We start from the raw sequence: 22,689 nt of genomic DNA on the forward strand, positions 1-22,689 counted from the left end.
GGCTTTGGATATCTTCCTGAGGGCAAGGAGAAGCCCTTGAAGCATTGATTGATGGATTGTTCCATTGACTGGTTATTTTAAGCAGGGAGTGACAGGACAAGATTTGTGTTTTAGAAAGGCTGCTGGCTGCACCATGGGGGCTTTGAGTGGAAAAAGGAAGCTGGAGGCCAAGAGCTCAGGCAGGAGGCTGGTGCACTAATCAAGGGGAGAAGTAGGAGGCCTTGAGCCAGGTCAAGAGAGGCATCCTAGAAGTGGGGGCATCTAAGCTGAGTCTTGAAAGATGAGTAGGAACACACCAGGTGAAGAAGTTGGGAAGGGTGTCCAGGGAGAAGAAATGGCACAGATAAAGTCTCAGCATCCAGAAAGCTCCCGGCAGGCTTGGGGAATTTCCACTAGCTCAGCCAGGCTGCGGTGTGGCCTAAGAGAGAGGTCATGGTGAGGGATGAGGTTGAAGAAGTGGGTCGGGGCCTTCAATTTCTCTCAGTATTCTCTGTCTCTTGAAGCTAGACTCGGGTGGGAGAGAAGAGGGAGCACTTGCCCCTTGTGCAGAGGCCACTGGGTGGAGCTGCCCATCCCCACCCCCTGCAGCCTGTGAGAGTCCAGGTCAGGGGTGCTCCCAACTCAAAGCAGACCCATAATCAGGATGCTTTGCATTTTACAAAATCCCTTCACACCTGATCTTCAAGGTTTCCTGGTGAGGCACATGGAAGGAGGACTATATTCCCCATATCGCAGACAAAGAAACCACAGCCCAGAAAAGTGCAGAAACTTGTCCAAGGTCACTCAAAAGCCTCTCAAAACTTTACTGTTTTTTCTGATACAACTTTTTATCCCGGAGTCACGTGTACACACTAGATGACGTAGTGGCTGCTAACTAACGTGGTGGAATGAAGAAAGGGAGAGAAAACACATCAGAGGAAGAGACCTCCTCCTCCCATTCCCAGTTCCTCAACGTTCACCCTGCAGAAATCCCAGCTGAGGAAACAGAACCAGGTTCCCTCTGCTCTGGAATCCAACAGACATGAGGGCAAATCCCAGCGCTGCCACTTTCCAGGTGTGAAAAGTCACTGCCCTCATCTCAGCATCGGTTTTCTCAATCCTAAAAATGGGAGAAACAAACCCACCTTTCAGGGTTGTTGAGAGGACTTAATGCGACAATATAGCACTATAGTAGTCAACTACTGCTGAGCTACGAACTACCCCAAAACTTAGCGGCTTAAAACAACACGTGTTTATCATCTGACACAATTTCTGAGGATCGAGAACCCAGAAGTGGATTAACTGGGAGATTGTGGCTCAAGATCTCACAGGAGGTTGCAGTCAAGTGTCAGCCAGGGCTGCAGGTATCAGACGGCTCAACTGGGATCCACTTCCAGGCTCACTCTGTGGATTTGGTCAGGCCTCCATTCTTTGCTGGCAGGTGGTCAGAGGGTTTTGTTTTTATGCTAGCCTCTCCATAAGGGTACTTTTGCCGTGGTGGCTAACTTCCCCTGGAATGAATGTTCCAAGAAAGAATGGGTGCTGCCAAGATGGAAGCCATGGTGTCTTTTATAATGTAATCTTGGAAGTGATATACCATGACTTTTGCCACATTCTACTGATCACACAGGATCACCCTGGTATCATGTGGGAGGGGGACACAAAAGGGTGTGAATACCAGGAGATATGGATCATTGGAAGCCATTTGGAAGCTGGTTACAAGTGGCCAGAGCAGTGTCTGGCACACAATAGGTACTCATTCGTTAGTAGTGGCTATTATTCTCCCAATGTTCATAGACTGGGACAAGATCTGAATATGAAAAGATGAGAGAGCTTGGCAAAGTAGGCCTGAGTTGGGCAATGCTCAATTACATGGTAGAAGAGGGTGTGCTGGACAAGGGTGGAAACCAGGGCAGGCTCCCTGGCAGACATGAAGAGGACAGGGGAGGCCAATCCAGAGAGGAGACAAGGTAAGTAAGTATGGCAAGCTCTACTGGTTGCCTTCCCACAGCCAATTCCCTCTTCCTTGTTCTAGTAGCAAGGTGCCTAGCCACAAGGATAATCCAAACCATTCATGGAAAGGCCTTCCTCTTCACCAGTGAGGGGTCTAAGAGTGGACATGGGACCTCATTTCGGTCAATGAGATATAAGGAGATGGTCTGTTTGGAAAGATCCCCTCCTGAATAAGACAGGGGCATGAGAAGAGAAGCCCCTTTATGCTCCCATGGCCTTTCTTCCTGCTTGGGAAGACATGGTGCTTGGTGCCATGTCAGTCATTTTGTGAGGCAGAGGAGTCTCTCAAAGCTTAGAATGGGAAGAGCCTAGGTCATTAGACGTGCTTGAGTCACCAGTCAAACCTGGATCCACCTTCCTCTGGTCACCTTGTTAAAGAAACCAAAGGTTTAATTAAGCCTCTTAATCAGACATTCTCTCACTTGCATTCTAACTGATTCAATGAACAAAGCATTCGAGTTCCCTCTGGAGTTATTTCCTTTTCCCAAGGAAGACAGGGTGGAAATGTAAACAGGAAAGTGACTTGGCCTGGGAGGCAGGAGTCCTTGGTCTAACCCTAGCTCTGCCTGTGAATTGCTCTGTGATCTTGAGCAAGTCCCTGCCCCTCTGGACCTCCAATAATTATAGCTAATATTTATTGACTGCTTACTGTGTGCCAAGCACTCCTCTAAGAGCTTCCCCTGCATTATCTCATTCAATCCTCACATCAACTATTATTCTCTTTATTTTATGGATAAAGAGATTGAGGCCCAATATATTAGGTAATTTGCCCAAGGTTACACATGAAGTTAGTGCTTAGTGCTGGATCTCTGGATTCTAAATTCAGGCTCTTCTCTCTCTAAAGCCCAGGCTCCTGACTGTAGTGCTATATTGCCTGGCAGTAAAACGAAGTCTCTGGACAAAATGACCTCTAAGGGCCTTTCCAGCTCAAATAATTCTTTGATTTGCTGTCCCATTTCTAGCTACATGATGAACAAACCAGCTTATCCTAGAGAAGAAAGAAATAAAGACTGTCTTGAGCCATCTGAAAAGCTGTCACATGAGTGGGAGATTAGACTTACTCAGTGTAGCTCAGACGACATGCACGGGACCAGTGAGGGGACACTACAGGAAGAGAGTGCAGCTTACATAAGCGAGAACTTTCTATTTGCCATTCTGCTGGGGATGGAGGTATGCACAGAGGTAATGACTCCCCTGTCGTGAAGCTCATGCAAGCCTATGTTTGATAAACCTTTGACAGAAGTACTCCATTGAGTAAAGATGGGACTAAATGGCTTAAACCTTGTGGAAGGAATTAAATGGAATAATATACTTGAATACTCCCAGCACCATAACTGATACAAATAGTGGGAGTCAATAAGCTGGGGCTTCTTTTCCCTTTTGATATTCAGATTCTTGGATTTTAAGATTCTCTAATATAGATATTTGGCCCTTTGGCTCTAGTATTCTAACATTCTATAATTTTAACACACTGTGTTCTGCCCTGCTAAGATGCTATGGTTTTAATAGTCTAACTATCCATGGTTGTGTGGCTCTAGAAGCTGAGCAGTCTATGATTTTGTAACTTAATAGTCTCTAGCTTTAACAACCCAAGATTCAATAAAGTATCTCTCACCAGCTCCATAAACATGAGGGAGTTCTTCCAAATGCTGTGCTTCGGTGGCCTGGACAAACATTGGGCTACTCCCTCTGCCCATCTTATCACTCCACCAGTATCCCCCCAACCCAGCCTCAGGCTCTCCATTCCAACCAACCCTCCTCCTTGATCTGTACACCATCCCCACCCTGCTACCTCCCCAAACACCAAGTAGGTACATTCACTCTTTATCTGCTGGTGATTATTCATTGAACAAGAACCTTCTCTTTGCCCAGGCTTGTGCTTACTCCAAAGGGGATATAGGGAATGAGAAGGCATGGTCATGATTCTCAGGAGGCCTAAGATCTAGGGACCCAAGTTTCTTGTTTTCCTTTAAGCTCAGCTCAAGCTCACCCCTACCAGAAAAGTTTCTTTGATTAACAATATCTAGTTCCAATAACCTCAACCACAAGCATGAAGATCTGAGCTCTTTGGTTGGTTACTGTGCACATTTTAACTTATCTGTCCATCCTGTCTCCCTGATTATAATTGGGGATACCCCCTAAATCAAGAACATGTCTCCTTAGCCAGACAGATTTTTCCAGAGGAAGACCATGTCTTCCCCATCAGACTGGAGGCTCCATTTAGACATAGGCCATGCCTCCCTTATATTACACTTGAGTTAGAGTTAAAGACAGAGTGACATTCCTCAGCCAGATTAATAAATCCTCAAAGGCAGTTCATGACTCTATCGTTGGACTGAGGATTTTATAAAAGCAGAAGTCACATTTCCCTTTAAGATGGGGAAGTCCCCAAGACCAAGAACTGGGCTTCCACCCATATACTGGGGTCCATCTCCCTGAAAGCAAAGGGTCTAGGGCTTTTCCTTCTCTTCCTATTTCTTCAATCCCAGCTGAGGACTCTGGCCATAAGAAGGGATATTTTCCCTAAAGAAGATAAACAAATGAATGGAAAAGGGAAGATTCAGAAGGCAGAGTAGGAACTCAAGCCTCTCCTCAACATCCAGACCTTTTCTTGCTGTACCCAGGGCCATCTCCTAAAAGCTGCCGTCCCTCTGCCCAGAGTGGGCCCCTCCCAGCTCCTCCCAGCAACTCAGAGCAGTAAGTGAAGATGTCAGCACCTTGGACAGCGCCCAACCCATTACAGTTCTCAGAGCCCGCGGAAGCCAAGCTCTCGAACTCCCTTAGCCTCTGGGTGATGGATTTCCTCGTTTCTCAATTTGATTAAAGCCCAGTAGATAACCAGAGCGCCTTGTTCCTTTCTCTTCTCTCTTCCTGATGAACATAATTAACTCCATCAGGCTGGGAATACTTGCTCTTAAATACTGCCTGCCCAGCCCCCACCCAATAACACATAGTCAAAACATTTGGAAGATACATGTTCCTTCCTGGGGAAGGGAGATGGGGGAGGAAGCTCTTCCTGAGATATATAGGGGCTATGACTGGAGACTGGAAAATGGTGGTTGGGTAAAAAAAAAAAAAAAAAAAAAAAAAAAACAAAAAAAAAAAACCTTGAGCTGAAAGTCAGGAAATCTGTTCTGGCTTTGCCAGTACTCTAGATATGATCTAGAACAAGTCACATGCCCCTTATGAGCCTATTTTTCCATTTATAAGATGAGCATATTGGGCTGGAGGATCTCAAATGCTGTGTTCAGTGCTAAGATTCTATGCGGGGGTGGGGGGAGTTTTAAAACAGAGAGGGAAAGAGACTTGCCTGAGGGCACATAGCAAGTTCATGGCAAAGCTGGTTTTGTTTTTGTTTTGTTTTTTTTTTAAAGATTTTATTTATTTATTCGACAGAGATAGAGACAGCCAGCGAGAGAGGGAACACAAGCAGGGGGAGTGGGAGAGAAGAAGCAGGCTCATAGCTGAAGAGCCTGATGTGGGGCTCGATCCCATAACGCCGAGATCACGCCCTTAGCCGAAGGCAGGCGCTTAACCGCTGTGCCACCCAGGCGCCCCCAAAGCTGGTTTTGAATTCATAGCTCCTGACTTCTACTCCAGTGCTATTCCCCTTGCATAGAACTTTCCTCTTCACCCATATTACTGAGTTTCTTGCCTGGGGATGAGGCTGGGGAAGTTGAAAACAGCCGGGATTGAGCCAACAAAAGAAAATAAAATTTAAGATATGTGGAAATGCTGATGTCTCTGAAGAGAGCAGAGAACATAGTAGAAATAATTAAAATTAGGGGAAAAGGACCACCTGATAGAGACAGAAATTCAACCCCAAACTCAGAGAACCCCAGAAAGGTTTTGTTACTTCTCCGAGGCCATCAGCAATGCAACTGTTGGATCCTCTTAAAGAGAAAGAATAAACTCTAATCCTGATTAAGTGTTAGGGGTATCCCTGTCAGCAAAGAGAAGGGAAAATATTAATTACCAAGTATGTATTAGGTTACTAAAGTGTGCCCAGTTCTGTACTAGGTACTTTAGTGGGGGTATAAAGAATAAGATATGACATTTCTCCTCTAGCAGTTAGCTACTTCTTTACTTGGAATTACGTCCAACGTATTTCTGTATGTCCAAATACTGTTGTTCTATTAAGGCCCAAACCAAAAGTTTACTGTGGTGGAGAGGCATCTCTAACCTTATCCAGATACCACTTCTCCCTCCTCTGAATCCCCAAAGCATTTTCTATGTTCCTGTTTTACAGTACTCACCATCATCTGGTTTGTGGGCTCCCAGAGAGTGGGCACCTATATTTTACTCAGTTTGGGATCACTCAGAATACTCAATAGAGGTTTGAAATGTAACAGAATCCTAATAAGTACTGGATGGATGGATGGATGGATGGATGGATGGATGGATGGATGATGATGAATATAAATGGATGGATGACTGGGAGAGGGAACAGATGAAGAGATGGATGTATGGATGTGTGTGTGGTTATATCGATTGATGGTGGATGAATGGGTGGATGGACAGTCAAGTACATGCTCAGATAGATGGATAGAAATGTATAAATGGGTAAATGGGCTGGTAAGGTAGGTAGGTGGATGGACAGGTGATTGAGTGCATGAATGAATCTATGGGCAGCTGAGAGGAATGGTATGTAGGCAGATAGTGGGATTGGTAAATGGATGGATTACCATATAGTTGGACAGTTGTGTGGGTGAATGAGTGGTTGGATAATTACATGATTGTATGAGAAGATAAATGTCAGGGTAGATGGAAAGAAGAATTACAGGGAAGAAACATGGAGCTATTCCTAATATCACAAAGATCAGTTGCATGGAGACTTTCCATTGCTAATGTCAGAAAAATGACAATGGGGATTTGCTGACTCTGTGCATAAGCTGAGTCAAAAGGGTGCTAAAGCCTCAGAAGATCTCAGGTAATTTCAGGCTGTATCACTGGAACTCTAATATCAAGATCAGAAAAGGGAGCAGTCCTGCCCTGCCCTGAGCTGTTCACACTACCCTGAAGTCTGTGTTCTGCTCTGTGCATCTGGAGAGGTAATGATCTCCTGACTTGTCCACATAAGAGAGACAGTGAGGAGTAATATGTAAAGTCTACCAAATGAGGAACTGGTGAAAGAGCCAGGTTTCAGCCTGAAGAAGAGCAATCACCATGTCTCAGGATCTGGCTGGTTGTCTTGGGGCATGCCCTGTGGCCTGAGAGGCAAAGCTGGGTCCCAGCAGAAGTCACAAGGCTGATGTCTCAGCCCCATGTGAGAAAGGCCATCATACAAGCGAAGGACTATCTTGAGGGGGAGTGAGCTCCCCGTCTTTGGGGGTATACAAGATCTAGACATCCTTTAACAGAGAAGCTGCAAAGTGAAGGTTTGCTTGGTGTGGAAAGTAAATGAAGACAACTCCAAGGTCTCTCCCTACCCCAAAATTAAATCATATGTTCATCTCTTCATTTCTCAATAAATTATGTTTAGCTATGCCTGTGCTCAGATTGGAACACAGGGAATTTCTGTCATCCAGAGCTGAGGGTCTGGGGAAATTTGAAATAGGTAGGGTTTTATGGGACCCTCAACTTTCTCTCCATGTAAGACTGGGGTTCAAGAAATGAGGAGGAGGTGAAAATGTCCTTTCAGAGACCCAAGTGACTGGGGAGGGGGAGAATCAGAGCCACTCAGAGCCAATCCATGACCTAGATTCCCTGTAATTAATGAGCCTACGTCACTGACGTGTTGGCTTCTGATCAATGCTGTCTCCCCAACCCCGCCCAGCTCTCTGGTATGAGAAGATTAAATCAATTAGGAGGAGGAGATCTGGCTGGCGCTGGTTGGGAACAGAGGATAATTCACTTACATAACAGGGGATTGAAGTTTAGACTTGGCCCTTGAGTAGTGGGAATGGATCCTAGACCCCAGGCCTCTGGGGAGAGACTTCAGGATTTAGGCGTGAATGCAGAAAGGGCAAGAGAGTCTAGGGGAAGGGGGAGTGATAACCCCAGGCAGAGGCCCATCTCCCATCTTCTTGCTGAGAACTAACCCCCTGTTCTCTGGGCTGAGAGAGAGCCAAAGTGAAAAGCCACTCTTCTTAACCCAAATGAGAGGGGTCCCAGCCACTAGGATCATTCAACAATGAAAACTGACCAAGCCTCTCTCCTCAGCCTGGCATTTAAGGCCCTGTAACCTGTCCTCAACATCTCCTGCCTCCAGGAGGTGGGATGGGTAGAGAGGAAACGAAAATGTCCTGGTTTTCCCTCTGTGCCAGATCCTGGCTAGGCACTGGAGGTACAGAGAGAAACAGGTCCAGTTCCCTCAGAAGTGTCGCCTTGTGTAGGAGGACACATACCTGCAACACTCTATGCTAAGTGGTATAACAGAGGGCTGCAAGGACAGGGTGCAGAGGGGGCACAGTGAGGGAGACCTCCCAGGGCCAGTTCCAGAAGGCTCCCCAGAGGAGGCAGTACTTGCACTCAGTGAGCCTTAAAAGAAGGACGGATTAGTGGGAGTTCTTCAGGCTGACCTGGTTGAGGGAGGGCCTTGAGTAGAGGGAACAGCATGTACAAAGGCATGGCAGTGAGACAGCTTGGCACGCATTCAGGGAACTAGTTGGTGTGGATGGAGTCTACAGCATAAGGTAGGAATGGGGGAGATGAGGCAGGAGATGTAGCCCGGTCCAGGTCTCACTTCTGATAGCATGCCAAGAAAGGACTGAAGCAATAATCCCAGAGTCTCTGACCAATCCACGCTTCCTGAGAACACTGACATTATGCCAGGCCCTGTTCTAGAACTGGGAGCAGGTGGGCGTGGGGGAAACAGAGATGAATGAGACTCAGGCACTGCCCTCCAGAAGTTCTAGAAGGACACACAAATATTCCCCCTTATATCATCCCAGCTTGGCTCCAGGTGGGATTAAGCCTGGTCTCCCTGGAGCTCCACTTGTTGGCTGGGCCTGGCTGCATGCCCCTGCCTAAGATACCCAGGCAAGCAGTCTTACTGGACAAAATTGGGATGGCCTCTGGGGGTCTGCTCCTGATGCCTAACTGGCCTCCTGAAGACCAGTCCTATGATGAGCAAGGTCCCCATAAGCAAATTCAGAAAATGAGAAGCAGTGATGAGCTGAGATGATATCCTGGGAATGGAGGCAACGTATGGATGAAGAAATGTGTAGGAGGTGAACTAGAGAGACATGCCAGGGTTTTTATCTTGGGCCATGCCATCCTGTGGGAAAACCAGGGCGGGAGAGAAGAGAATGAGCCGCCAAGGTTTCAGGCTGCTCGTCACAGGACTCCCCTGGTGGAAGTCCAAGGAGCCTGAGGAATTCAAGGGAACCACACACAAGCTGCCTGTAAGAAGTGAATATACAGAAATCTCTCCTTTACCCACTCTCTCCCCTCATTCTTTCCCTCAGCAGCTCTGAGTAACTCTTCTCTCCAGGCTGGCTCTGGGCGGAGCAGTGAGGCCCGGACCTAGGATCACCCTGTTCTTGGTCCACAAGGCCAGCAGTCAGCACAACACTTCTAGCACATCCAGGACCTGTCTGCATTAAAACTTTGGCTGGTAATTAAAGCGAGTGCCTGAAATTTATTTTACTGCTGAAAGATTTAGGAGCTAACCTTTGTGGTTGCAAGCAACAGAAATTGACTCCGACAAAGCAAAAAAAAAAAAAATTATTAGCAATTCCACTGGGAAGCTCAAAATGGATGAGAAAGCTAGAGAATCAAATGAGTGGGCACCTGAATTCACAGCCAAGGTCACACCATAGGAACAGCTGGTCCCGACGCCTCTACTGGTATGGCCTTCGAACACCTCCACAGCACTACGCACCTAGATACGGCACTGCTGCATGACATAAGCAAAAATACATTCTGATCAATCTTCCACCCAGCATCACTGTCACATCAAAGTCCTGAGCCAGAAATGGCTGGCCAAATTGCCAGGGGGTGACAGTGGGAGAGTATCTGGCCCCCTCTGGCTTTGAAGTGGAAGGTGGGGTCCTACCTTCCATAAGGATTCACCTCCCGGGAGATTCATTCAAAATATAAAAATGGATTCGTTTTAGGCAGCAAAAAATGTGACAGATGTCCACTACGGGTTTATTGAGGACTCACTAAGTGCTGGATGCATTGCGAGTTTTATATACACAGATCTGCAAAGTAATTCTCTAACCGGATGATGGTTGATCTCATTATATAGTTGAGGAAATTGAGGTTTTAGGGGTAAGAGTAACTTCCCCAAAGTCATTCAGGTAGTAAGTGACAGAGGCAGGGTTTGAGTACAGGTAGGATTTTTTTGTTTGTTTATTTGTTTAAGTGGAGCCCAACATGGGGCTTGAACTCACGACCTTTATTTATTTATTTATTTGTTTGTTTATTTATTTATTTTTTAGATTTTATTTATTTATCTGACAGAGAGAGAGACAGCCAGTGAGAGAGGGAACACAAGCAGGGGGAGTGGGAGAGGAAGAAGCAGGCTCATAGCAGAGGAGCCTGATGTGGGGCTCGATCCCACAATGCCGGGATCACGCCCTGAGCTGAAGGCAGACGCCTAACGACTGCGCCACCCAGGCGCCCCGAACTCACGACCTTTAGATCAAGTCCTGAGCTGAGACCAAGAGTCAGACGCTTAACCGACTGAGCCATCCACGTGCCCTTGGGTAGGTTTCTGTTGTTGTTGTTATAAATACATTATGCCGTCTGCCACATTGTAAACAGGGCACTTGTACCATGGTTCCTAACATGTTAAAAAAAAATACATGGGGTCAGAGAAAAATGACTAGATGTAACTATTCCAAAGTCTTCACACAACAATGTGATAATGGGATTAAGAGTAATTTTTTCCTGCTTTTTTATGTTCTCCTACCCTTTCCTTTTTTTTTAAACTAAGAGCATGTTTTACCTAAAAAATCTTAAGAAAAAAATAAAAGTAAAACAGTTTTAAAGATGAGAGCAGTGGTAACACAATTATGGAGAAAATATGCATAGAAAAAAGACTGGGAGGAAATTTGCCAAAAATGTCTCTGCGTAGTGCGATTATGGGTGTGTTTATTTTTCTTTCAACTTCCATTTTTCAAATTTTCTCTAGTGAGCGCACTCTGAAAAAAAAAAGCAAAATGACTTTTTTAAAAAGAAGCATAAAAGGATATTGAAGAGATGCTGCTGCCGTGTTTTGGTCCTTTCAAGTTCCCATAGTCATGTGTAGGGCGGTTTGGAAGTCAAGGTAGTTCTGGGTTTCCTGGGGCAGCCCGGCAGTCCCCTGCAGCGTCTGCTGCCAGAGCTGGCCCAGCTGGCATGCACCGCAGCCACCACAGTTATCTCAGGCTGCGCCCTCTGAGCCAGGGTGGGAATAACCCAACATTCCCACCTCTTGTAACAATGTGTATGTTATCAGGCCCTGCTATGCTCTGAGGAGTCGGCCCCTGAAGCTGGAATCCTCCTCTCTGTTGGTTTGCTCTCTCATTTCACAGTCTTCAAGGTTCACCTTCCCCTCTGTGAATGGGTCAGGGTTGGTCGGTCATGGCAGAGTTTAGGCCCCTCTGAAGTGCAAGCCCCCAGTCCCCTCCCCCACCTGCATGGTCCTGGCCCCCAGGGCGGTGGATGGACAGAGGATGGAGATTCAGTCCTGTCCTGGCCCCAGTCCGGTAGCGGAGCCAGTCCTCCGACTTTAGGGAGACTCCAGACTATTCCCTGCCTTAGGAGTGTCTCCATCAGATGGAAGTGGTAGTCCCTATTTTCCAGGAGTTCCAGTGTGATAGGGAGAAAAGATAAGAGAGTGGGGCCAATTCAGTCTCAGCCAACCTTGACTCCAGAACTTTCTGTCCCAGGACTAGCATACCTCCCCAACCCCTACTCCAGGTGGGACAGTCAACTGCCACGGCCTTCCCTGGCCTCCATGGCCCTCTGCTCCCTCCCCTTCCCCACCTCCCCAACCATATGAAAGTTCCTTATGCCCTGTGTATCCTCTGGCAAGTCACACTCCAATCCCTACCCCCGAAGAGCCCCCCCCCCACACCTGTGCCCCCCCCTCAGTTTCTCCCTGGCCAAAGGGAGGGAGCCAGATACTCTCAAAGGTCTTCCAACCCAGTGGAGATATTTTGTGTCTCGTTAGCCCCGTCCCAGACCCTCCCTCTCCCTTCCCAGCTTCTTATCTGATCAGCTCGCTTTCCTTCCTCCTCCTTTCAGGTACGCCCCCTTCCTGCAAAGCCCCCAGAATCTCCAGGCTAAGACCACTTTGGCTCTTGCAGTGGCCAAGCTGCTGCAGTGAAGGATGCAGTGGGGTAGAGCAGACGTGGCTAGGGAGGGAGGAGGGCTCAGGCCAAGGCCGAGGTCGAGGAGGCTGGGCAGGGCAGGCGGCCAGCCCCAGCAGCCCCGGCCAAAGCTACCTCAGCAGCTTCTGCAAACCCTAGCAAGGCATCTACGCTTGGGTGGAGCTCCAGAGTGGAGAGGCTTGAGGGGGAGGGGAGTGCCTGCTGAGGTCAGCACAGGCTCCAGAAACCTCTCCAGAGGAGGAGGAAACCACAGAGAGTCCCGGCCCAAACTGGACTCCCTAGGGGAAATGACTCAGGTCCTGGAAAGCTAGAATCCAGGGCTGAAAGGGTCCCCAGAGGACACCTGCTGGGAACAGGAATCTCCCCTGCTCCCCCATGGGCCCACAGAACCTCTGTTCATGTGCCTTCGGGGACGGGAAGCTCATTCCCTTCTATGGCAGCCCATTCCTCTGAGAGTCGGTTCATGCATCAATTATCAAAGTGCCCCCATGCCTCCTCTGTGCCAGGATCCGTGCTGGGCTCTGGGGATGCAGAGATGCATGTGGTCCCTGCCCTCATGGAGCTGGCCATGGAAGGGGGGAGGCGGACGCCGACCACACTCTGCAGTGAGAAAGCTGTGCAAGCCCAGAGCGGGCCCTGAGCCAGCTTTGGGCAAGGTCGGGGGTCAGGAACTGCCTCTTGGAGCAGGCAGCTTCAACTGGCACCTAAATACTGACAACTCCAGCTCTGCATCTCCAGCCCTGACTCGGCTGTGGATTCCAGCCTTAAATATCCAACTGCCCGTTCATCTTGGATGCCTCAGTGTCTCTAATGCAGCAGCCCCGAGGCCGAGTTCACCCTCTCTGCCCAACCTGTTCCCAGTCTTCACTCTCACAATGAATGGTGCCAACATCCACAAGCCAGACGTCCCGGAGCCATCCCTCCCTTGCCCTAGTACCCAGGCACCAGGCCCCGAGGGACAAACTGGTGGGTTTGCACCACCCCTCCCGCCTCCACACCACCACCAGCCCCAGCGCTATTGTCTCCCACCTATACCGCAAGTGCCTCATTTGTCTTTTCACACTCGGCCCCCTTCAATCACAGAGTGACAGCGATCTTTCCGAAAAGCAAAGAAAATTGTCACCTCTCTGCTTAAAAGCCTTCAGTGGCTTCTCCTTGCCTTTGCGATAAAGGTTAAAATCTTGAACAAGACCTGCAAGGCCTGGCCTCTGCAGACCTCGCCAACTGTATCTCAACAGCCCCCCTCCTCCATCTCCAGACCTCTTGTGTCTGGCCCACCAAGCCCATCCCCCGATCTCAGACCTCTACATATGCTATTCACACTGACGCCCCACGGGTTCAAAGATTTGGGTTACCCTCCTTCCCTCTTCCCAATGACTCCCAGGACATCTGTTCTTTGCATGTCCCCTGGCCCTGAGCACCAATTCAGAATCCTTGAAAGGATAGCTGGGGACACAGCCAGTGGTTACAAAGTAACCGGCATGTTTGGAGCCCAAGGTTCCAGAACCTCCCAGCATTCCAGAGGAAAATCCCTGACTCTGGTTCCCAGATGCCTTCCAGATCTCCCACTCCCGTCCTGCTCTCTCCTTCCAGTCCTCAGCTGGGAGCTGGGGGTGGAGAACGGGCAAGCTTCCCCACCTCCTCAGCCCAGACTCTTCCTGGGCCTTACAGTGGTGCCCACAGCCGAAGGGTGAAGGAAGTACCCAGGCTGCTGCGCTCCGCCTGGCCCCGCAAGCCATGTGCTCCCTGGGCTCCCCAGCCAGCCAGCCTCAGGCCTCAGGCCAGGTACTGGCTCCTCTGTGCAGTTTGCCAGGACTCCCTGAAGCAGGAGGCCCAGTTTTCCCTGGGCTCCCGAGGCACTTGTACGCCCAGCAGTACCAAATTTGCCTGTTGTTGTGTGGGTTTCTTTCCCCAAACAGCTCAGCTTGCTTCGGGGTCACATGACTTCATCTCTGCACCCCAAGCCTCGCTCCAGAGTGGTCCCGAAAGAGAGGCTCAGAAAAGACTCAGCATTACAATTTGGGACTAACATCCCATAAATACGTGTTTTTCTTTTCTTTTCACATAACTACCGTTAAGCTCTGTCTCCTTTGTCCTGGACATTTTGTAAGAAGTTGGACCTAGGAGCCTGACCAGCCTCAGTTTTGAGCTCAGCTCCACCCTTTACTAGCTGTGACCTCAAGCAAATGCTCAGCTCCTCAAGGCCTCAGTTTCTTTCCCTATAAAATGGGAACAATGTCCTCCGCTGAGGGTTTTCATAACTAAGTGAGCCCTCTTATGCAAAAGTTATGGCATACAGTACGTGCTCAATAATTCCTTTCCTTCTTTCCATCCCGACCTTTGAGCCCCAGTGGGAACTTGGCATTTACTTTCATGAACTTGAACCTGTGGTCTTCACCAATGTATCAAGTCAATTCAAACCCTTTGGAAACCCAGCCCTGCCACCTGTCACAGTCTGCAGATTTGATATACATCTTTTACTTGGTTTCAACAAGTCCTTCAAAAAGACATCAGACCAAGCATGGCAACATGGAAGACTGAGTCCTGAGCAGGGCCGGAGTCTGCCCTCCAGACGGCCAGTGATCCACGAATCACTTTTCCTCCACCAGCTGTCCAGGTAGCGAGGGATTCCCCTAGAGTATCACTATTTGATCCCGCCCCTGGTCTTGCCGTAAAAATGCCTTGGGAGATGTTCCAAATGCCTTTTTGAAATCAAGATTCTCAGGACTCTGGGGCGCCTGGGTGGCACAGCGGTTAAGCGTCTGCCTTCGGCTCAGGGCGTGATCCCGGCGTTCTAGGATCGAGCCCCACATCAGGCTCCTCCGCTATGAGCCTGCTTCTTCCTCTCCCACTCCCCCTGCTTGTGTTCCCTCTCTCGCTGGCTGTCTCTATCTCTGTTGAATAAATAAATAAAATCTTTAAAAAAAAAAAAAAGATTCTCAGGACTCTGACAGACCCCTGATCTATCACTCAGGTTCTCCCAAAAAGAGGAGAGAGGGGAGATTAGCCTGGCTTTCTTTACGTAAACTTCTGCTGGGTCCTGGGAAGCACGACCTCTTTTTCTTTTTTTAATGACGCAAATCATTCTCTTTCTACCGTCTTTGCTAGTACTGTTAAATCTGAAGGATTTTTCGTCTTCAGTGGAAAGTCTCACTTAGAAATGATCAAATTAACACAGGCGACTTGCCTACAACAGTTGGCTGTTGGCTGAAAACAGTTCAAAACACTTAAATGAGAACGTCCCACTACCACAGGAAATCTGCTTTTCCAAACGAATGAAGGTTTTCTATAGAAAGGTAGATTTCCATCCTGTTCTTCTGACTCGTGATAAAGGCGGAATGGTTAAATTCAAGTAATTGCTGTCTTCTTGCAATACTGAGTTAAACATCCACTCGTTAAAAATATAACAACATTACATCTTAATAAAAGCTCAGCTGTATATTTTAAGGCCAAGAAAAGAAGCTCAGCCAACGATGATTTTCAAAGTTTTGTAAGATTGAGAACACAAAAAGCCAGACAAGAGGGAGCATAATGAAATCCAGCNTAATTTGTAATTAGAAAACCCCATGCAATTCTTCAGCCAAGGATAATGGTGATCCATCTTCAAAACACACGTGTCCCATGCTGGGCACTGAGGAGCCTAATCAGACACACTCCACTGACAGTCTTCACAATACCGAGGGGCCCCTAATTGCTGGTGGGTGCAGACAGGCAAGCTTCTGCTGCTCCTCTCAGGAGATGATGATGATTAAGAGCAGGCCTGGAGCCAAAGAGCCAGGGGTGGAATCCCAGCCCTCCTCCTACTCACTCTGTGGCCTTAGACAAGTTTCTTAGCCAATCTGTGCTTCAGTTTCCTCATCTTTAAAATCAGGACTGACGGGCGCCTGGGTGGCTCAGTTAGTTAAGCGCCTGCCTTCGGCTCAGGTCATGATCCCAGGGTCCTGGGATCGAGCCCTGTATTGGGCTCCCTGGCCAGTGGCGGAGCCTGCCTCTCCCTCTCCTTTCTGCTGCTCCCCCTGCTTGTGCTTTCTCTCGCTCTCCGTCAAGTGAATACATAAAATCTAAAAAATAATTAAAAAAATAAAATAAAATCAGGACTGGGAATCACTACCTTTGAGGGTGGTGATTATAAAGACAGCTGCCACCTGACCTGACATGTGTTCTCTCCTATTCCCCAGTTGCTACTGGGGTGATGATAGGCAGGGCCAAAATTGGGGGGGTCTCCTTCCCTCTCCCCATCCTGCTGCCTCTCTCCTCTGTTAGGGACGATCCAGCCCGTGTGGAGGAACGCTGTGCCCACAGCGGCCCTGCCCGGAGGCCCCGTGTATCCTCTCCTCCTCAGTGCCCCCCACCCTGCTCTGGACCCCAGCCTGGCTCTGGCCCAGCTGGCCTGCTGGTGATCTGGCCAGGCTAAGCAGAGGTGGCTTGGCTCCAGCAAAGGCTAAAGGTTCTTCATTTTGTTTTCTGTTTTGGCTTAACCATCTGGGGTGGGTGGGAGGCTAGGAGGAGTGGAGAAAAGGGGAGAAGAAATACGCTGTTCCTGCACTTCTCCCTCCCCTGCCTCCCCCACAGCCGGTCACAAGCTATGTTCAGTCCCGCACTGTCCTCAGCCCCAGGAAAGCTGCCCCAGGGGTCCCCTGCATGATGTCCCAGAGGATAGAAGTGATCTATCTCTGTAGTGCCTCCACCGTCCCTCCGTCCCCCTCTTTTTATGCCCTTCCCTGGATCAGCCTGTCCTGCCTCTTGAGTACAACAGCTCTTCCCTGCACTAGCCACACGCCTGCCCCTCCCCAGGCTGTGCACTGGGACACAAGTGATGATGCAGGCAAGGGTTCTGCCCTCCAAGCACTCATTTTAGAGCACCAAGAGCACAGGTTGCCAAGCACACAGCCTAAGCTGGACTTTCCGCTCGGCCCCTTTTAAGCTGTGTGATCTTGGGTCAACTACTTAACCTGAGTGTCCACTTCTTTATTTAAAAACTGGAGCCAAAGTACCTCCATTTCAGGACCACTGTCAAAATTAAATAGAATCATGTATGTAGACCTCTCGACTCAGCACACTGCATACAGTAGATGCTCACTTAAGTCTGTCTGCCTTCCCTCCCTCCCTCCTCCCCTCTCCCCTTTCCCCATAGCCAGCTGCATCTTCCAGAGGAGAGAGCCATGACAGGTCTATAGGTAGCTGCAGAGCCCTCCTCCAGCGGGGGGTCCTACTAGCCAGGATCAGAGGGGCTTGTGTGGGGCCAAGCTCCGTGCTATGTAGTGTGGGGGTGCAGATCAGCCATGGCTCTGCCTGCCAGGTGCTTTCTTTCAGAAGTAGACTCAGGCCTCTGACCTCCTTTTCTCTCTCCCAGTGGCTAATTAGGGCCAATTGTGGGCTCCTTTTTAGCCTTTCCTTTTCTGAACTTCCAACTGGCTTCTTTTTTCCTTCCCCAGGGCAGGGCTGGGGACACACTGGCAGGGCCAAGCTGAAGCCTCTGCCATAGCAGGCAATGCACTAAGGAGGGGTGAGAGCAGTTTATGCCGGCTGTGCCATGGGAGCTACTGAGGCACAGACTTTGGGGCTGGCCCAACAGGGACCTGCTCAGGCGGCTGTCCATGCATCTGCCTTGAGGTTCCTGTCCTAAGTCCAGGAATACGTGGGGCATCCAATAATCCATGTTCTGGCCAGCCTTCAAGATCTTCCTGCCCACCCACAGCTTTCCAGAGACTGATGAGCCCCTAGAGATCCCCAGGGATATCATGCCCTTCCAGAGCTGGGGAAAGCTACCCCAACACACCTGAAGCTGAAGGCTTTCTCTATCATTCTGGGACACCGTGGGGGAAAACTAGGGATTTAGAACCTGATCTGCTGGGGGAAACCAGCACTAGATCATCCTGGCCAATGTAAAGCTAGACAGGCAGAGGAAGCTCTGGGGTGGCAAGAACCTCCAGTTCTTGAGGCTTAGTCTGGTGGCAACAGATGATCTAAGCACAAAGAGCAGGGCTTGCTGCAGGTTCCTTCCTAGACTGGGAGCTCGAGCACGCCAGAGATGGGAAAGAAGTCAGTCATGAATCCCAGGCCAAGGATTAGCAGCAAAGGGGGCCGAGACCCAAGGTGGGACCCTTCTTCAATAGCTGAGAAAGGACTGAAACCACAGTGAAATAAAGCTGCATGAGGTACAGAGAGAGGAGGACCACGGTGGCTGGAGCCAGGCAGGCCTGCCACTTAAAAGAAGTACAGATCAATGGAAAGGGCAGGCAGGTCAGGGCGATGTCATATGGGAGCTCTGAGAAGAAGCAGAGAAAGAAAAAGACAAAAGAGAACAGAAGAGTCATCAGGAAGGTTTCTTGGAAGAAAAGTATCACGGTGAAGGTCAAGAAATCTGGCATCAGAGGTTTAGGAGGTAAACTGAAGGCGGGCTCACCAACTATCTTGAGCACCAAGGTCTGGGTTACCTTTGCGCACTAGATGGGGGCCAGGGGAGTGATGCTAGAAATTACTCAGGCCAAGGTGTCCTCCACCCTCCAGCTCCAGCGGGCAGGGAGCTGCCACATGTTCTCATCACGCCTTCTCACCTGGAGCCAGAGCCTGCTGCCTGATGGCTCCTCTGCTAATGGCTTCCAGGTGTGTCCTTGGGCCCCTGGGGAGAGACATCCTGGAGGACACACCCCATCCAACCCAAGTCCCACCCCTCTGGTCACCTTCAGCGGCAGAACCTGGGCTGGCCTGGGGCAGGCCATGGAGTACTGGTGCAACCTCACTCCAGGTGGGAGGGGTATCAAAGGTCACACTGAGCTCTGAGCCCCCTCAGCAGTGGCATTTCTGGTCCTTGGTACCTTCAGTCCATGAGACCGAGGGGTAATATGAAAGTTGTCCTGTGGAATAAGATGGCTGGATGGCCTGTGTCTCTGGGGAGAGGGGTTGGCCTGATGCCTCCTTACGAGACGAAGTGTGTGTGTGTGTCTCCATGACTATGGGGCTGTTTCTTTCTGCGTATCTGTAACTCTCTCTGTATGTCTGTCTTTGAATCCACTTATCTCTATATCTGAGACTACGTGTCCATGTGTTTCTCTGTGTATTTCACAGCAAAGCCTTCCTTGACTGCAACAACAAATTCCATCACTGTTTATTGTCTAATAAATGGAAGTCCAATACAGCCCTTGCTTCTTCACCTCCCTCAGGCCTTAAGTTTTCATTCCAGAATGATTTCCAGCCTAAATGGGAGGAATCTGATTCATGCTCTGCTGGGGGTGACGAAGGCTCAAGGCTCAAGGCTGATGAACTGCAAAGCAGCAGTGCCCCTGTGGCTTGGAGCAGGCCCCAACTCCAAACGCCTTGTAGTCACTGGGTCCATCTTCTGCTATTCTCCTGGTCCACACTGATGCTTGAGTGAGTCTGTGTTCCTGGACCAGAGCTTTCATTGACCACCAGTTTTATCATCACCATTCTCGCCACTATCTTCTTCATCACTATCACTGCTATCACCACCACCACTACCATTATCAGCCCCTCCACTACCACCACCACCACCATTACCATTGTTGTCCCATCAACACCACAGCTAGTACACCACAGTCACTATCACCATCAATGCCACTGTCCCATTACTAATGCCAGAGATTTCTAGTTACTTTTCAATAGCTATTTCTCCTTCATTCTCAGTAATAAGGAATACAACTTTTTGCTGGGCACATTGCCTCCCAGTTCAAAAGCTATTATTTACCATGCTCTTTGAAGCTAGTTAGATGTGGCCATATACAACTGAAAGTGCTGAATAAAATTATGGGACACGGCACCCTTATTTATCTTTTGTTTCCATCTGCTCTCTGATGTGATAGCTGGCACTCTAGCAGCCACTGTGTACCGAAGAATGAGGACTACACTCTAGGGATGGCAGAGTGGGAGGTAGGAAGGAGTATTGGTTTCTCATGACTGTGGAAAAACCATTCAGATTCTAAACTGCTACATCTGCGCTTTGTTACGAAAAAAAGAACTTGTATTTTTTATCATTGAAGAGACTGTTGTTCAGGGCATTCTGATGCACACCACTGAACCTAATTCTAATTAGTGTATATCACCACATATTAGTCTTCTTGAAATGTTCCAGGCTAATGATCTGTATGAGTGATGGAGGGAGGTGGAGAGGGAGAAATTGGAGATGGGGAGGGGGAAAGGAAGGAGAGGAAGACAGAGAAGGAGAGAGAGGGAGGGAAGGAAGGTGGGGGCATTGACTGAGAGATTTAATTCCAGGACATAGAAACGATTCTTACCTTTTGGAAGTAGCCATTCTGAGGCAGACAGTGGCAAAGGGGAAAAAGACAGTCAGCACCACGGACAGATCCAGGAACACTGTAGTAAGGGGACGACAGCAGGAACAAGTGAGCTGGTGGGAGGGTGGTGGTGGTGGTTTTCTTCGGGATATGTCCATTAACCCACACTCTGTGCCAGGCACTGTGCCAGGAACTGGGATAAATAACAAGACAAGTTATCATCACATTGACATTTAGCTCCCAAGACCCAAACAAGCAGATCAACATGGGAAGTCTTCCTAAAGTAGAAGGAAGGGATTGAAAAGCCAGCTGAGGAGTAGGGCAAGAAGACCTTGTGACAGAATGGACGAAATGCCAAAGAATAAAGGAGGCTATGGGTGGAGGAGGGCTCCAGGTTGGAAGAGGGTGAGTGACTCAATCGGTCTATCAATTGGTCTGTAAAAGAGTGTGTAGTACTGGGTGGGAGTTAAAGAAGTGAGTTCTCAGGGCCCTTCTATTCCTTAGATACTACATCAAAGATTCTAGTCCCTGGTCCCAAGAATCAAGATTCATGCTCATAGGGGTATATGGAATCTATGACTAAGATTCTATAATTGTAATTCTAAGCCTCTGAGTCAGTTATCTACTGCTGTGTAACAAATCACCCCTCCCCCAAACTTAATGACTTCAAACAGCAACCATTTTATTTGTTCATAATTCTGTGAGTCAGCAATTTTGGGCTTGGGTCAGCTGGATAGTTCTCCTAGTCTTTTCTGGGGTCACTCAGGCAGCTGACGTCAGCTAGAAGATCACCTGGGAGCTGGTTGGTCTAGAAGGCTTCAGCTGGGATGGCTCATTACTGGTTTCTTCCTCTAAGAAGCCTGGCTGGGTTTCTACACATGGAGATCTCGGGGGAACAGAAAGAGGGAAGCCCCAATACACAAGCACTTTTAAATCCTCTGCTTGCATCACATTTGCTGATGTCTCAATAGCCAAAGGAATTTATTTGGCCAAACCAGTCAATATGGGAAGGGCAGCCTAAAAGTATAGATACAAATATGCAGGATTCACTGGGTGAACACTAATATAACAATGTTCCGCAAGTTCTAAGTGTTTCATTTACCACCATAAGAGTCTTATGTTCTGATTCAAACAGACCATGCTTCTATGGCCTTCCAACTCTGCAGTTCTTATAATTCAATGTTTTGACTCCGAGATTCTGTAATTCTAGGAGAAGGCTTGGTGTAGCTGAGGATGATTATGAGGACCCAACTAGAGTATACTAAGGAAGTCAAGCCAACTAAGGTCACTTGCAGCTCTAAGCAAGAACCCACCCGTCTCCCCCATTCCCATCCGTTAGCCCCCAATTTCCTGCATGCAGGACGGTGGCGTGAGCACCAAATTGGGAATCAGAAAACCTATAATATAGGCCCTGTTCCATCATGAATTTGGGCTGGCCCCAAGCACCACTCTTAACCTCCCAATGTTCTCTTACAACCAACAGAGATATCAATTCCTATTGTCTAAATGACAACAGTTGTGAAGCCAGGAGAATGGGGCCCACTAACTTCCATTATCAGGAGGCTGAACCTGGTGCAACTTAAGAGTTTTGCTGCCACCTCCTCAAACTGCATCTACAGCTGCAGAGACCCTGAGTTTTAAGGAAACCAAGATTTAAATAGGTTACTGCCCTTGATCTGTCCTGACCTCCACTTGCAGAAGAAAGGAAGAAGGGGGAAGGGAAGGACATGGGAAGTGAGGGCAGGGGAGAAGAGGAAAATCCTCCAACACTGCTCCTTCCCCTTTCCCCCATCAACTCCTGCCCCAGACTCAGTTGGAACCCTGGGGCCAAACCCCAGACACTGGAACCCTGGGGCCAAAGCCTGCCTGGCCTTGAGCTTCAGTCTGCTCTGCCTTTAGCTTCCCCAAGAAGAGGAGTGTGGAGGCAAAAAGTAGCTCCATGAGAGGAGACTTAGATCAGGGCAGCAACTCATAAAAACTTTACGGCTAGAGGAACCAGCCACAACCCACCAGTGAACCACCTTGTAGCACAGATAAGGAAGTAGAAGCCCAGACTGAGACATGAACCTGCTTACAGTCACAGAGCAAGCCACTAGTCGACCAAGCCCAAAAAACGAGATGGGGTCACTCCCCTTTTCTAAACTTCAGTTTCCAGTTCTAACCTGGGGATAATAGACCCA

The 22,689-nt window shown here is 48.8% G+C and overlaps 1 long non-coding RNA gene across 1 annotated transcript; it reads right to left on the reverse strand.

The window, feature by feature from the left end:
- Positions 1-543: 543 nt before the first annotated feature.
- LOC103678058 lies at positions 544-22,058 on the reverse strand. Its single transcript, XR_572592.2, has 3 exons — positions 20,510-22,058; positions 9,727-9,832; positions 544-1,099 (listed from the first exon to the last, which is right to left on the reverse strand). It is a non-coding gene; the product is annotated as an uncharacterized LOC103678058 (long non-coding RNA).
- Between the last annotated feature and the right edge of the window lie 631 nt (positions 22,059-22,689).

The sequence above is a fragment of the Ursus maritimus genome, unplaced genomic scaffold (assembly GCF_017311325.1).
Source record: "Ursus maritimus isolate PB19 unplaced genomic scaffold, ASM1731132v1 scaffold_16, whole genome shotgun sequence".
Lineage (NCBI taxonomy): Eukaryota > Metazoa > Chordata > Mammalia > Carnivora > Ursidae > Ursus > Ursus maritimus.